This window comes from Pseudophryne corroboree, chromosome 1, assembly GCF_028390025.1.
Source record: "Pseudophryne corroboree isolate aPseCor3 chromosome 1, aPseCor3.hap2, whole genome shotgun sequence".
Classification (NCBI taxonomy): Eukaryota; Metazoa; Chordata; class Amphibia; order Anura; family Myobatrachidae; genus Pseudophryne; species Pseudophryne corroboree.
The window spans coordinates 896,970,143-896,983,400 of record NC_086444.1 but is presented as its reverse complement, the minus strand read 5'-3'; positions in this window follow the sequence as shown (position 1 = coordinate 896,983,400).

Below are 13,258 nucleotides of genomic sequence, written 5' to 3'. Positions count from 1 at the left end.
ATCCATAGTGCACAGCAGGGGGGGGGGGTGCCCTGGGCAGCATGAAACCTGCTCTCACTGGCAAAGGGTAGCATATGATGTTGTGGCACAGTCCTACACCCCCGCCAGTATAAATATCTATTACAATAGCTGAGGAAAAACGCGCCATTGCAGGGGGCGGGGCTTCTTCCTCAGGCAGCCAGCACACTGCTCAGTGCCATTTTCTCCCAGCAGACAGCAGGGGAAGAAACGCTGATCCTCCTCTCCACTTCTGAATCAAGTATCAGGGTGCAAAAAGGGGGGGAAAGTGTAATATTGAGGTACTCAAACCTATTATTGACAATATATAAGCGCTTGAAAGTCTCTGTGTACAAAGTATGCGACACAGGGATTTTTTATTTTGGCGCTGAGTTGTGGACTAGCTATTCCTTTCTGTGTCTCTCTGACAGATTTTACTGTGGGTCTGTCCCCAGAAGCCCCGGAGTGGCTGTGATGTGATTGTGTACGTGTGTGACATGTGTGAGACAGGGAGCTCTTCCCCTGAGGGAGCCATTTTAGGGACACAGAGTTGTAATGTGGTGGCGCTGCCGTCACACCACGAGCCTGAATGGGTGAAAGAATTATGTGATAGTGTGAATCATATCAGTAAGAGACTGGATAAGTCTGAGTCTCATGCAGAAAACTGGAGAAAATCCGTGGAAGACGTGATTTTTAATAGTGCTGTTTTTTCATCAACAGGGGAACCCTCTGGTTCACAGAAAAGGTCATTTGCACAAGTAGTACAAACTGATACCGACACGGACTCTGACTCCTGTGTCGACACTAGTGATTCCAGGGGAATAGATCCAAAGTTAGCAAAAAAAACATTCAATACATGATTGTTGCTGTAAAGGAGGTGTTAGACGTTATGAAGGCCCCTCCTGTACCACAGGAAAAGGCTTACTTTTATAATGAAAAGAAAATTAATGTAACTTTCCCTCCATCTCATGAGCTGAACAGTCTCTTTGAGGGAGTCTGGACTAACCCTGAAAAGAAATTTCAGATTCCAAAACGAATTCAGGCTGCTTACCCTTTCCCTGCAGAGTACAGGAAAAGGTGGGAGTCACCCCCCATTCTAGACCGTGCCCTATCACAGTTAACAAAAAAGGTGATTCTCCCTGCGCCTGGGACGGCTTCACTAAAGGAGCCGGCAGACCGCAAGTTAGAGACTACATTGAAATCTATCTATGTGGCCAATGGGACACTACTCAGGCCTACCATTGCCTGTGCGTGGGTGAGTAGTGCTATTGAAAAGTGGTCAGAAAACTTGTCGTCAGACATTGACACGATAGATAAAGACGAGATACTCCTAACGCTAGGTCATATCAGAGACGCTGCTGCGTTCATGCGTGAAGCCATGAAAGATATTGGTCTCTTGGGAACAAGAGCCGCTACCATGGCGATCTCAGCACGAAGCGCATTGTGGATTTGCCAATGGAATGCTGATGCAGATTCCAAAAGGAATATGGAGGCTCTCCCGTATAAAGGAGAGGCCTTGTTTGGAGATGGGCTGGATGCCTTAGTTTCTGCGGCTACCGCAGGTAAATCATCATTTTTGCCTAATGCTCCTGCGCCGGCAAAAAAGATACATCACTCTCAGATGCAGTCCTTTCGGCCCAATAAGTACAAAAAGAGCAAAGGTTCCCCTTTCTTTGCAGGTAAAGAAAGGGGAAAGGGTAAAAAGTCCACAGTGTATACAGGATCACAGGAGCAGAAATCAACCTCTGCTTCTGCCAAATCTTCAGCATGATGCTGGGACTCCTTTGCGGGAGTCCGCTCAGGTGGGGGCACGTCTGAAGTTCTTCAGTCAGCTTTGGGTTCAATCTGGTCTGGACCCGTGGGTCTTACAAATTGTGTCCCACGGGTACAAGCTGGAGTTTCAAGACATTCCCTCATGCCGATATTTCAAATCGGCCTTACCAGTTTCTATCCCAGACAGGGAAGTGGTATCAGCAGCAATACAAAAATTGTGTCAGGATCAAGTGATTGTCCTGGTTCCCTTGTCACAACAAGGAGAAGGGTTTTATTCAAGCCTTTTCGTAGTTCCGAAGCCGTACGGCTCGGTCAGACCGATTCTAAATCTGAAAACACTGAATCTCTACCTGCAAAGGTTCAAGTTCAAGATGGAATCTCTGAGGGCAGTGATTTCCAGTCTGGAGGATGGGGACTTCATGGTGTCAGTAGACATAAAGGATGCCTACTTACATGTCCCTATCCATCCTCCACATCAAGCTTATCTGAGATTTGCAGTGCAGGATTGTCATTACCAATTTCAGACGTTGCCGTTCGGACTCTCCACGGCACCGAGGGTGTTCACCAAGGTGATGGCGGAGATGATGGTCCTCCGACAGCAAGGAGTCAATATAATTCCTTACCTGGATGATCTCCTGATCAAAGCGAGGTCCAGGGAAAGGTTGGTGCAGAACATTGCACTCTCCCTGACAGTACTTCAACAACACGGTTGGATCATAAATTTTCCAAAGTCACAGTTGGAACTGATGACAAGATTGTCCTTTCTGGGGATGTTACTGGACACAGAAGTACAGAGGGTATTTCTTCCAGTAGAAAAGGCTCTGGAAATCCAGAGAATGGTCAAACAAATTCTGAAACCAACATGAGTGTTGATTCATCAATGCATTCGGTTGTTGGGAACAGGGCCGGATTAACAATGGGGCTGATGGAGCTGCAGCTCCAGGCCCACACTCCAAATAGGCCCACCTCATCTGCAGAGCTCCGTGCTGCTGTAGATAGGAAACAAATGTTTCCTTCTACTGCAGCCTGCCTGCAGTGTCCTAGGCCCCGCCCCCTTCCAGCATCAACATCTTCCCCCATCGCTGCGGCGCCCGTGGATCAAATGCCGCCCTCCTGCATGGAGCGTTGCAGTGAAAGTCTTTCCTAGGCCTTCATGTGCCGCATACGGACGGGGACTGCTTCCTCCTTCGCTCCACGTGTGACATCACAAAGGTACCGCAGCGCCACTACTGTGCAGTGTGCGCACAGCCACAGACTTCACATCCACATCACAGCACAGCAGTGATGTACGTTTGCTGCTCCGTGAAGGCGGCCCGGCGTCTGATAACCCTCTGTAATGCAGTGACTGAGGTGAGCTGTCCGGGCTGCTGTCTGCCTGGCTGCTGCTCCTGCTCTAGCCTCTTAATAATATGATACAGTATGCTGAGGACAGGTTGAGGAGCTGTTTAATAAAGCTGCAGTATATATTTTTATATTATATATATATATATAATAAAAAAAATTCTAGTCAAAATATAATATTAATTATAATTATATAAACAAAACATGTATATAAATATATGTATAGTGTCTGTAATATAGTATGCAAAGCATATTATACATACATGTACAGGTATATATATGCAGAGATGTGTGTGTGTGTGTGTGTGTGTGTGTGTGTGTGTGTATGTATATATATATATATATATATATGTGTGTGTGTGTATATATGTGTGTATTGAAGTGTGGCGGTGTATATATATGTGTGCGTGTCGAAGTGGGGCGGTATGAATATATATGTGTGTCAAAGTGTGGCGGTGTTTATATTTCTATACGTGTGTTCACTGCTCAAAGTGGGCCGGTATACACCGGTATGGCTTACTGGCACTGCAAGCACTGACAGTGAAGACCCCTGCCGCATCTTTTTAAATTTGGCGCTATTCACGTGCCAACTGGAGCTCTCGAACTGGCAGCTAATGAGGAGCGGCCGCTCCTGATTGGCTGCCTGTCTGCAGCAGATTAGAAATAGTGGCAGTCTTAGGAGCCGCACCGAAGGCCGCCGACCACAGCCTCCTCTGCACCGCAGACGCCCACAGCTGCCTTCTCTGCACCGCCGCGGCCCAGGGCCTCCTCATCCACCTCACCGCTCACCACAGTCTCCTCCACACCGCTGCAGATGCCCCCAGCCTCCTCCGCGCCGCAGACACCCACAGCCGCCTCCTCCACCACCCACAGCCTCCTCATCCTCTGCACCGTCGACCACAGCCTCCTCCGCACCACTGCTGCTCATTAGGTAATCTCTTACCCTGCTGTCTTTCTCTCTCCCTAGTCCCTACTGTATGTCCTTGCTCTCTCTGTCCCTGCTGTCACTCTCCCTGTCCCTGCTGTCACTTTCCTTGTCCCTATGTCCCTGCTGTCACTTTTCCTGTCACTGTCCCTGCTGCCACTCTCCCTGTCCTTATGTCCCTGCTGTCATTTACTCTGTCCCTATGTCAATCTCCCTGTCCCTGTTGTCACTTTCTATATCCCTATATCACTCTCCCTGTCCCTGCTGTTACTCTCCCTGTCCCTGCTGTCACTTTCCCTGTCTCTATGTCCCTGCTGTCACTCTCCCTGTACCTGAATTTTGTCTCATTCAGTGTGGCATAATGTGAATTTTGTCTCATTCAGTGTGAATTGTGGCTCATACTGTGTGGCATAATGTGACTTGTGGCTCATACTGTGTGGCATAAGGTGAATTTTGTCTCATTCAGTGTGAATTTCGGCTTCTACTGTGTGGCTTAATGTGAATTTCTGCTCATACAGTGTCCTATAATGTGAATTTCGGCTCATACCACGTGCTATAATGTGAATTTCGGCTCATACCGTGTGCTATAATGTGAATTTCCTCTCATACTGTGTGATATAATGTGAATTTCGTCTCATACCGTGTGGTATATTGTGAATTTCGTCTCATACAGTGTGATATAATGTGAATTTCGTCTCATACCGTGTGGTATAATGTGAATTTTGGCTCATACTGTGTGGTATAGTGTGAATTTCGGCTCATACCGTGTGGTATAATGTGAATTTCGGCTCATACCGTGTGGTATAATGTGAATTTCGGCTCATACTGTGTGCTATAATGTGAATTTCAGCTCATACTGTGTGCTATAATGTGAATTTCAGCTCATACTGTGTGCTATAATGTGAATTTCGGCTCATACTGTGCCACCTTAATGTGAAAGTTGCACCAGTACTAGTGATGAGCGGATTCGGTTTTACTCGGTTTTACTCGGTTCTCAAAACCGAATCTTATTGGCTATCCAAAACACGTGACATCAGTGAGCCAATAAGATTCGGTTTTGAGAACCGAGTAAAACCGAATCCGCTCATCACTAACCAGTACTAGATAGTATAAGGGGTCCTACTATTGTGGTGCATAATGTGTATAAGGGGTATATGGTGTGGTAAACTACACTTAAGGACACGCCCCCTTTTGAGTGGCCTCACCCCGGCGCACAAAGTTACAGCCTTCACTTTTACATATCCTCACTTCAAAATTTCCACTTTGACTGCTGCGTGTGTTTAAATGGGGCGGGGTATGTGTGTGTGTATGTGTGTGTGTGTGTGTGTGTGTGTGTGTGTGTGTGTGTGTGTGTGTGAAGAACTGTACCGCCACTTTGATATGGGATTTGAAATATAAAATAAAAAATAATATTGGGTCCCTCAGGATGCATTCTGGACAGTCAGCAGCGCTGTCCTATCAGTCGTGCTCCAGAGGAAGTGGAGGAGACCAACAAGAGTGTGCTTTCCAGGCTCCCACCCTCCTCTTATCTTCTTCACTGCACAGGATATTTGATTCTATGGAGCCTGCTGTGTGGCTTGGGGCTGTCAGGCAGGGTATGATATACTGAGGGAAAGCCACGGTGCTCTATTTTTGAGGGCACAGGAGGACTGACAGCCACTATCTGTCCAGCTGCAGAGTGCAGCATCAGCCTCTTGCCCTCTCATCTGCCCCACTGCCCACCTCCACCTCTGTATTCAGGATGCAGGGCCCTGGATGGGAGTCTGCCAGTGTCAGCAGGCCCCTGAGAGGGTAGCAGGGAGTAGGAGGACTGTGTTGAGCAAGGCATGGAAAGAGGGAGAGGTGCAGGGCTGAGTAATTGAAGAACAGAGTTAGTAATACAGAGTTAAGCACACCCTAAGAGTGAGGGAAGCAGGGAGTGAGTAGTTTAGGGGGAGAGAGGGTAGCAGGGTACTAATCACATTCTTTGTTTACGGCTCATTTGTGGTGTGAATGCTCCGTGAGGCCTAGGGGAGGGAGATTGAGGGGGTTGAAGGTAGGTGGGTAGCTATGCAATTCATGATGCTAGCCACACCCCACAGCACTGGTCACCCCCCCCATATCAGTAGCCCCACCCCCTGCAGCGACACACAATAGGCCCATCATAGACTTCAGCTCCAAGCCCATGAGGACCTTAATCTGGCACTGGTTGGGAAAGATGGTAGCGGCCTACGAGGCCATACAGTTTGGCCGATCCATGCTAGAGTATTCCAGTGGGACCTATTGGACAAGTGGTCCGGATCCCATCTACACATGCATCAGAGGATAATCCTGTCATCCAAAGCCAGAATTTCGCTCCTGTGGTGGCTACACAGTTCTCACCTCCTAGAGGGACGCAGGTTCGAGATTCAGGACTGGGTCCTAGTAACCACGGATGCAAGTCTCCGAGGCTGGGGAGCAGTCACACAGGGGGAAAGCTTCCAAGGAAGATGGTCAAGTCAAGAAACTTGTCTTCACATAAACCTTCTGGAGTTGAGAGCCATTTAATTACAACAGCCTTCTACAAGCGGTGCATCTTCTTCAAGATCAACCCGTACAGATCCAGTTGGACAATGTAACAGCAGTCGCGTACATAAACCGTCAGGGTGGAATGAAAAGCAGAGCGGCAATGGCAGAGGTGTCAAAGATCCTCCTCTGGGCAGAAAGACATGCAAGAGCTCTGTCGGCAATTTTCATTCTGGGAGTGGACAACTGGGAAGCAGACTTCCTCAGCAGACACGATCTCCATCCAGGAGAATTGGGCCTCCACCAAGAAGTCTTCGCAGAAGTGACAGGCCTTTGGGGAGTTCCTCAAGTAGACATGATGGCATCTCGTCTCAACAAGAAGCATCAGAGATATTGTTCCAGGTCGAGAGACCCTCAAGCAATAGCAGTGGATGCACTAGTGACCCAGTGGGTATTTCGGTCGGTGTATGTCTTCCCTCCACTTCCTCTGATACCAAAAGTTCTCAAACTCATAAGAAGAACGGGGGTTCGAGCGATCCTCATTGTCCCAGACTGGCCAAGGAGGGCTTGGTATCCAGATCTTCAGGAGTTGCTCATAGAAGATCCTCGGCCTCTTCCACTTCACGAGGACCTGCTGCAGCAGGGGCCGTGCGTGTATCAAGACTTACCGCAGCTATGTTTGACAGCATGGCGGTTGAGCGCCGGATCCTAGCCTGAAAGGGTATTCCTAAAGAAGTCATCCCCACTCTTATTCAGGCCAGGAAAGGAGTAACGTCTAGACATTACCACCGCATTTGGAGAAAATATGTTTCTTGGTGTGAAACCAAGAAGGCTCCAACGGAAGAGTTTCAGTTAGGATGTTTTCTCCATTTTCTTCAGGCAAGTGTGGATGCTGGCTTAAGATTGGGTTCAATCAAGGTTCAGATTTCGGCCTTGTCCGTTTTCTTTCAGAAACAATTGGCCTCCCTTTCAGAAGTTCAGACCTTCATGAAAGGGGTTCTGCACATCCAACCTCCATTTGTGCCTCCTACTGCACCGTGGGATCTTGACGTGGTGTTGCATTTCCTTCAATCTGATTGGTTTGAACCTCTCCAGGAGGTATAGTTAAAGTTTCTCACTTGGAAAGTGGTCATGCTGTTGGCCTTGGCATCTGCAAGGAGGGTGTCTGAGTTAGGGGCCTTGTCTCACAAGAGCCCTTACTTGATATTTAATGAAGATAGGGCTGAACTAAGAACTCGTCAACAGTTTCTTCCAAAGGTGGTTTCTTGTTTCCATGTCAACCAACCTATTGTGGTGCCAGTGGCTACTGACACCTTCGCTGGTTCGAAATCTCTGGATGTGGTCAGAGCTTTGACATTTTATGTCGCAAGAACAGCTCGGATACAGAAAACAGAGGCTCTGTTTGTCCTGTATGCTCCCAACAAGATTGGGTGTCCTGCTTCTAAGCAGACTATTGCGTGCTGGATCAGAGGTACGATTCAGCATGCTCATTCCACGGCAGGATTGCCAGTACCGAATTCGGTGAATGCCCATTCTACAAGAAAGGTGGGCTCATCCTGGGCGGCTGCCCGGGGAGTCTCGGCATTACAACTTTGCCGAGCAGCTACTTGGTCAGGGACAAACACGTTTGCTAAATTTTACAAGTTTGACACCTTTGCCGCTGAGGACCTAAAGTTTGGTCAATCGGTGCTGCAGGGTCATCCGCACTCTCCCACCCGTACTGGAGCTTTGGTATAACCCCATGGTACTGAAGTGGACCCCAGCATCCTCTAGGACATATGAGAAAACAGGATTTTAATACGTACCGGTAAATCCTTTTCTCCTAGTCCGTAGAGGATGCTGGGCACCCAACCCAGTGCGTACTTTACCTGCAGTAGTTATTTTGTTATAGTTTTAAACAGGTGTTGTGTTAAATTTGTTTTCAGAATGTTGCTGCAATAGTTCATGCCCGTTGGCATGTGTTATGTTGAATGCCATGTTGTGCGGCATGGTTGAAGTGTGAGCTGGTATGAATCTCACCATTAACTTAAAAGTAAATCCTTTTCTCGAAATGTCCGTCTCCCTGGGCACAGTTCCTATACTGAGGTCGGGAGGAGGGGCATAGAGGGAGGAGCCAGTTCACACTCTGGAAAAGTCTTAAAGTGCCCATGGCTCCTGTGGAACCATCTATACCCCATGGTACTGAAGTGGACCCCAGCATCCTCTACGGACTAGGAGAAAAGGATTTACCGGTAGGTATTAAAATCCTGTTTTCTCTTACATCCTAGAGGATACTGGGAATCCATTTAGTACCATGGGGTATAGACGGGTCCACTAGGAGCCTTGGGCACTTTAAGAATCTGATAGTGTGCGCTGGCTCCTCCCTCTATGCCCCTCCCACCAGACTCAGTTTGGAAAATGTCCCCGGAGAAGCAGGTCATGTCGCTGGAAGCTACTGAAGAGTTTTCTGCATTTATTTTGTATGTTTGTTATTTACAGGCAGGTCTGGATGGCACCAGCCTGCCTGCTTCGTGGGACTAGAGGGGGGGGCAACCTCTTGAAGGGTTAATGGTCCCGTTCCCCGCTGACTGGACACTAAGCTCCTGAGGGAACTATTTGCAAGCCCCACCATGGCGAGCGTACATTCCCGCAGCACGCCGCCACCCCTAACAGAGACAGAAGAGTGGTGAGTACTAAGCCGGCATCCCAGTTAGCGGGTCACCATTATGAGGGTACGGAGACGCACGGCTTCTGCGTGGGGCGGCTGGGTCTCCAGACTCAGTACACAGTGCGGATGCATCGCTTCTGAGGGAGCGAACTGAGTCTAACTACACTACGGTTGTACACAGTACCCAGACTGGCATTACAAACTTAAAAGGTGGCTGACTCCATTTTAAGCAATAAAATCACCTCAGCCAGTGTAAAAATGCGGGAAGACCGCACGTCATTGAAGGGGCGAAGCTTCACTATGAGCGGATCCAGCAGCTCACCATCGCCATTTTCCCTCTGCAGTGGACACAGGCGCTGACTGACAGGGACGCGCAGCTCCTCCAGAGAGACTCCAGATTACCTCAGTGGTACCAGGGGGTCATAGTGGGGGGGAGCAATTACTAGTGTACTAAGTCCCCAATCTGGGTACTTAGTCTGCGACCCAGCTAAGCTTTGCATTAGCAGTAAGGGCGCTGTGTGCTGGCTCCAGGCTATCTCTGTGTCTCTCTTGAAGGGCTCTTTGTGGGTTAATTGTGCATTTAACCTTTCCTGTGTGTGTGTGCTGTCACAGTATGTCAGACAAAGAGTGTGTTTCATGAAAGGCACAGTGTTCCTCCTCTCCAGGGAGTTCACTGTAGTGTACTCAGTGCAGTACACCCTCCCAGGCTAGCGGGGCAGAACCAACTTGGCTGGATTCCATTAGGGGAATGATTTCCAATATTTCTAAATTATCCCGCAATGAGAAAGAGACGTAATACTTAAGACAATCGATGACTGAGTTTATGAACAGAGACTCCGTACCCAAACCAGCATCTCAGTCCCCTACCATTGGTCCGCAAAAACGTCCTTTGTCTCATATCCTGCAGTCTGATTCTGATGATGAGGGGCCAGACATGGAGGAGGGGGAGGTGGACGCAGAGAGGCTACTCTGTCACAAGGAATAGAGGCTCTCATAGAGGCTATCAGAGAGGTTCTGCATATCCCTGATAAGGTAACAGAGGAGACTGAATAATCTTATTTTAATATAAGAAAAGAAATCCTCAGCCACTTTTCCTGTGTCAAAGGAACTAAATACCCTGTTTGAAGAACCGTGGGTTAATCCTGATAGGGAATTTTAAATCCCTAAATGATTGATATCTTCTTTTCTCTTTTCTCCTGAGGATAGGAAAAAATGGGAAAATCCACCGATAGTGGATGCATCAGTATCCAGGCTGTCACGGAAAATAGTGTTGCCCGTCCCTGGTACAGCCTCCCTAAAAGACATGGCTGATCGTAGAATTGAGAATACACTCAAATCTTTGTATACAGCTATTGGGGTGGCACAGAGACCCACTATAGCTTGTAGGTGGATTACTAAGGCCAACACAAAATGGTCGGGTAACCTAATTGAGGGGTTAGGTACCTTGCCTAAGGGGGAGATTGTTTTACTCCTGCAACATATACAGGACTCTGCAAATTTTATGGTGGAAGCCATAAAGAAATAGGCTTGCGTAATGCACGCACCACTGCTATGGCAGTGTCAGCACGCAGAGGCTTATGGCTACGCCAGTGGACTGCTGACGCGGACTCCAGGAAAGGCATGGAAGTCCTACCCTTCACAGGAGAGGCCTTATTTGGAGATGAACTAGACAAATGGATCTCCAAAGCTACTGCGGGTAAGTCCACGTATCTTCCTTCTGCAGCTCCCCCAGCCAAGAAAGCCTATTTAGGACCTACTCTACAGTCCTTACAGACTGCCAAGTTTAAGGGCAAAACCAGAGATTCTTCTACAGCCACCAGAGGCGCTAGAGGTAAACCACAAAAACCAGCAACTGCTGCTTCACAGGCACAGAGCTCAAGCTCTGCTTTCTCAAAACCCTCAGCATAACGGTGGACCGCGATGCCTGGAGGACTGGCAGGTAGAAGCCAGACTAAACGTTTTCAGTCACATCTGGACAACATCATGCCAGGATCCCTGGGTCGTAGATCTTATTTACCAGGGCTACAGACTGGAGTTTTATGAGCTCTCACCTCACAGATTCTTCAAATCAGGCTTACCAGTTTCACAGGAAGCAAGTATAACCTTACAGAATGCCATTCAAAAACTGGTACAGACTCATTGTTCAGGTAATTGTTCCAGTTCCAACTCATCTGCAAAACAAGGGATATTAGTTCAACCTGTTTGTAGTACTGAATCCGGAGGGTTCAGTAAGACTGATTTTGAACCTCAAGTCATTGAACCCATACTTACGAGTGTTCAAATTCAAGATGGAGTCTCTGAGAGCGGTGATCTCAGGTCTGGAAGATGGGGAATTCCTTGTGTCTCTGGATATCAAGGATGCGTACCTTCACATTCCGATCTGGCCGCCTCATCAGGCTTATCTACGGTTTGCACTGCAGGACTGCCACTACCAGTTCCAGGCTCTGCCATTTGGTCTCTCCACGGCACCGAGAGTGTTCACCAAGGCGATGGCAGAGATGATGTTTCTACTCCACAAACAGGGAGTGAATGTAATTCCATACCTGGCCGATCTTCTGATAAAAGCACCTTCCAGAGAGCAGTTGGACAGCATTCGCCTATCACCCAGACAACTCCTTGATCACGGGTGGATTCTGAACTTACAAAAATCTCACCTGGAACTGACGCTGAGGCTTTCCTTCCTAGGTATGATACTGGACACGGAATCTCAGAGAGTGTTCCTTCCCTTGGAGAAGGTTATGGAAATCCAGTCGATGGTTCGGGCTGTCCTGAAGCCAGCCCGGATCTCAGTGCATATGTGCATTCGCCTTCTGGGGAAAATGGTGGCCTCTTATGAGGCACTTCAATACGGAATGTTTCATGCAAGGCTTCCAGCTGGATCTGTTGGACAAATGGTCCAGATCGCATCTTCACATGCACCAGAGGATCTGTCTATCGCCAAAAGCCAGGATCTTCCTTCTGTGGTGGCTACAGACTTCTCACCTCATCGAGGGTCAGAGGTTCGGGATTCAGAATTGGATTCTGCTAACCACAGGTGCAAGCCTCAGACGTTGGGGAGCAGTCACCAAGGGGGTGCAATTTCAAGGAAGATGGTCAAGTCAGGAAGTTGTACTTCCAATAAACATCTTGGAACTAAGGGCAATCTACAACGCCCTTCGGCAAGCCTAATCTCTACTTCGGAATCAGGCCATTCAAGTCCAGTCGGACAATGTAACGGTGGTAACGTACATAAACCGACAGGGCGGAACGACAGGGTGTCAAGAATTCTCCTCTGGGCGGAAAAACATGCCGTGGCATTGTCGGCGGTCTTCATTCCGGGAGTAGACAACTGGGAAGCAGACTTCCATAGCAGACACGACCTGCACCCGGGGGAGTGGAGCCTTCACCCACAAGTGTTCAGGTGCTTGACACGTCGGTGGGGATATCCACAAATCGACATGATGGCCTCTCGTCTCAACAAGTAGCTCAAGAAGTATTGTTCCAGATCGAGAGACCCACAGGCAGTGGCAGTAGACGCTCTGACAACTCCATGGGTCTACCAGATGGTGTACGTGTTTCCTCCACTTCCTCTGATCCAAAGAATTCTAAAAAGAATAAGAAGGGAAAAGGTCAGACGGGAGATATTTAATCATAGTGGGCAAATTAGAAAATGTGGAAACCACTTTGGTTTCGTGCTATGCACCTAATGCCAAACAAATTCCGTTTCTTAGAACCTTCTGTAGAACTCTTAAGGAACATACTAGAGGAGCCCTTTTGATTTTAGGTGACTTTAATATGGTACTGGACCCTATTGTTGACCGCTCCCGTCCGACCCGGACCCTCCGTAGCAATCCACCCCAGGAACCCACAGGCAAATTTGGTCAACTGCTAGCTGAGTATGCACTGTATGACGTTTGGAGGGCTAAACATCCGACAGAACGGGATTATACTTTCTATTCTCACGTACATAGTTCGTACTCACGAATAGACTTAGCACTAGCTGATAAATGGACACTAGCGGCTATTAGCAAGATAGACATATTACCCATGTCCTGGTCGGATCACTCACCGCTTATGGTTGTTTGGGATACCAGTAAAAGGGTGGTCCCCCA